Genomic DNA, 4,199 nt, shown 5'->3' on the forward strand with positions numbered 1-4,199 from the left:
ACAGTACCACCATGAGCAAGCAAGTGACACTGACTGACCTCAAGGTGGAACTCTAACAACTCAAAATACTTTAATCCATTTATTCTTTTTTTTGTTAAAAAATGTCAAATTCAGTTGTATCTAAAATGTTCAAGAACTCCTGTTGTTGCACCAAACGCCCTGAATTCAGGATCAACTCCGAATCGATCTAAAGTTCAATCATTTATACGCCAATACATTCGAACATCGATCAGAGCGCCGATCAGAACGGTCAAACTGCGACAAGGTTCTCATTCTTTTAAAGTTATTAGTTTTTTGGCCTTTAATGATAGGAGCAGTTGAAGATTGACAGGAACGGGGGGGAGATGACACGTAGCAAAGGGCTGCAGGTCGGATTCGAACGCGGGTCGCTGCAGCAACGCCGTATGTGGGTCGCCAGCTCTACCGACTGAGCTAACCAGGCGCCCTGGTTCTTATTCTTTTATTCCGGACTCCCTGTTGGCTCACTTTGATGTTTGCATTGCAGTCTGACTACAGAACTTTATCATAATGCTGACAGAGTTTGGATATTGATCATATTGTGAAATAATATTTGATCGTTCATAAACATCCTGCAATCAATCAGCCTGTGAACGAAAGCGAAGGTGAATCAGAAAAGCCCCCGTGACGACTTTGAGGTCAGTGAGTTTGAACTAAAATTAGATGACAGTTTGTGCTGTAGTTGATTCTCTGCATTCAATCATCAATATAATCAATATTCTGTATTCAATATATATTCAATATTCACATAGAATACAGTTTATGATTATTGATTGAATTCAATTGAATTTTATTGGTATAGCGCCTCATTAACAGAATTATATCTTCAGGAACTTTTCATAATGAGCCAGTCATGACGATCTTTTAAAACATATACAGAGAACCCACAGTACCACCATGAACAAGACCTTGGAGACAGGGGCAAGGAAAAATCAACTACATAGATTATAGATTTAAGATGCAATATTCAATGAAAGGCCTCATATTTTGAGAGTTTCTCTGATAACAACAACAACAGACCTTGAAGGTTTTATTTTGAAAGTTTTGGACTTTATTGTGAAGATGTGGTTTTATTGATCCTCTGTTTCCACTGTTCAGACTGTGACTCTAATAAACTCTGACAGACACAAATGATCAGACATTCACACAGTTTGTGTGCAAACAGCTTGTTGTGCACTGGTTTTACTGGTTTTACAGTTAAATACAGTTTGATGAGTTTCAGATAGACTAATGAGGCTACAGTCATCCAGCAGAGAGGCACGAAGAAGAAAAAAAAAAACAAACCCCCAAAACCCCCCAGTCTGATGCTGATGTCATACTTCAGGCTCTGCCTCCTCCTCCGGCTGTAGATCACTCCTGATCACCTGCTGACGGTGCATTCAAGTGACTCATCAGTACTCAGCTGGTGTTAATGGTCTCTCACACAGGATTAACAATTTAGATTAAAGGACATTTTTTTTTATTATTATTATTGAAAATATTATATTTGAGGATTATTAACGAGGTTGTCTGTGAGCTGTTTTTGTTTCGTTTAGCGTTTGTTTTTCTGTTTAGTTTGCACTGAATTCTACGGACGCCCTGAAAGGCCAATTGACTTTTTTCTCATGATCATTTGTCTAAAAAAATCTCCTGGTGCACCTGAACACACCTTTCTGCCTTTGAAATTAAAGTTTGCCTAGCAGGGCCTCTATGGGTGAAATGATTTGTTTTCAGAGACATTAAAAACAGAAAAATGAAGGGAAAAAAGTCCTCTCAGGGCTTCCGTAGTTAAAAAAACAAACAACATTTTTTTAACCTTAAAAAATCCTAACAAAAGAAAACAAAACAAAATTTGCCTTTCAAGGTTTCCATATATAACATCATGTTGGCTATTTAATAACTGATATGCAGATTGATCAACTGTTTGATACAACCGCAGGAAACAGACCTCAGGTCAGCAGACAGATCTGAAGTTAACGAGCTGACGAGGAGCACCTGAATCACAGTGACAGGCCACGCTCTCCCGTGGGAGGCGGAGCCTGAGGCGTGACACCACCGCTGTCATATTGCACAATCAATCAGCTTCGCTCCGCTGCTGACGTCTCTGGAGTGTCCGTAGACAGTCTGAGGATTATTGATAAGGCATCCGTTCTAACAGGAAGTCCTGAACCACCCGATCGATCGGTCGGTCCAACCGCCACCACACTTCCTGTTCTCAAAGAGTCTTTTTCTTCAAAGTAAAAGCAGATGGAAACAGAAATCAACACAGTTCAAAGTTTGTGCTTCAGTCTGTCAGAATCAGGGCCGATCAATCCAGTCACTGATCAATAAATCATCCATAACTGATCCTCAGGGTCAACACAGATCTGTTCCTGGGGTTCAATCTCTTTCTGGGGAATCAGTGATTCAGTGTTTAAACGATCAATATCTTACAGACAGGTGAGAGACAGACAGAAAGAAAGGGACAGACAGACAGACAGAGAGAGACAAACAGAGAGAGGTGTATATGTATTATATATGTGTATATGTGTATATGCGTGTATATATATTTGTGTATATGTGTGCATGTGTATATATTTGTGTATATGTGTGTATTATTTTATATACTTTCTACAGCTTACTGTTTAAAAACTTGAAGCATCTGAGGAGAATTATTGAGGAGAATTATTGGTATTTTTTGCTGATCACCTTCCCAACATATAAATCTGAGATACAGACTGGAGCTGTTTGTAGTTTTAGTTTTGTTTCCGACAGTAACAGCCGGTACAACAGAGTACTGAGCTCAGTAAACTCACTTTCCTCCTCAGTGTTTGTGCTGGAGATCATTCAGACTAACATTAAACCAGCACACGAACACCAACCACTGATATCTTATTCACCCAGTCACCCGTCAACGAGGCGTCATTATTAAGCTCCACTGGTGCAATCCAACCCTGAAGATGTCCATCTCCACTGCCTCCCACTGTGCTAATGAACCAGAATATCTGGATTCGTCCACTGCCATCTGTCTCCATTCGGAGCCAGACTCTGTGCAGTAGAGATCGGGGCAGTCGCCACCTAATCGAGGTCCCGTCCATACACCGAGCAGGGCTCAGCTGTCAATCATGATGTGAAACCCTCTTTTTATATCTTCTTCTGATACCGAATTAAAACCACTGATGATAAAAATGAACAAACAACAAACAGCAAGTCAGACACCAGGGGGAGAATAGAGAAGAGAGAGTCTAATACTGCATCAAGCCACCAAGGGGAGAAGAAGAGAGAGAGTCTATACGCAAAGTAGCCACCAGGGGAGAGAAGAGAAGAGAGAGATCTATACGCAGTCAGCCACCAAGGGGGAGAAAGAGAGAGAGAGAAGCTATATGCAGTCAAGCACCAGGAGAATAAGAGAGAGAAGTTATACGCAAGTCAGCCACAGGGAGAATAGAGAGAGAAGGATTCATTTATAATCTGTGGATGTAAAAAAGCTGAAATATTATAGAAAATAATCAATAAACCTGTCAACTCTCACATCTGAAGATAACTTATATGTTCTGAATCTGATCCTGGAATTCTGAGACATTTATGGTCCTAAATAAAATTCTGTTAAGAAATGGACCTCTAAATCGATCAATCAGATACTGGTTATCAAACCAAAACTGATCAATGACTACTGAAGATAATACAAAACTAGGAATCACCTGACAGCTGATCATGATCAAAGATACTGGATCACCCTATCCAGCTATCACTGATCAAAGACTACTGGAATCAACAACTGATCAGCATGATCACTGATCAAAATGATACCTGATACAACTGATCACTGAATCAAATGACTACAAAGATAACAATGAAAAAGATAAACACACCTGAATCAGATGAACAGACTGAAGCATGGTCAGACAGGTGAAGATATGCAGCAGGACAACACCTGAACTCTCAAGGAACGGTCTGTGGTTCTCTGCAGTCCCATCTTAAACCATGACTTGTGAGGAGGGGCAGCTGTCTGTGGGGGGGCAGGGCTCCGAGGGCCACCACTCCTCGGCATGAAGCCTCTGACTGGAGGAGGATTGGCTCCCTCTGTGGTTTTAATTTCTACTGAAAACCACGTTAAATATCATCCTCACTTTCTGTCTGCTCCTCCTCCTGCTGCTGCTCCTCCTCTGATGCTGCTCCTCCCCTCCCTTCTCCTCTGCTGCTCCTCCCCCTCCACAACTTCA

The sequence above is a fragment of the Morone saxatilis genome, unplaced genomic scaffold (genome assembly GCF_004916995.1).
Source record: "Morone saxatilis isolate NCDOM2014 unplaced genomic scaffold, NCSU_SB_2.0 Contig12, whole genome shotgun sequence".
Classification (NCBI taxonomy): Eukaryota; Metazoa; Chordata; class Actinopteri; family Moronidae; genus Morone; species Morone saxatilis.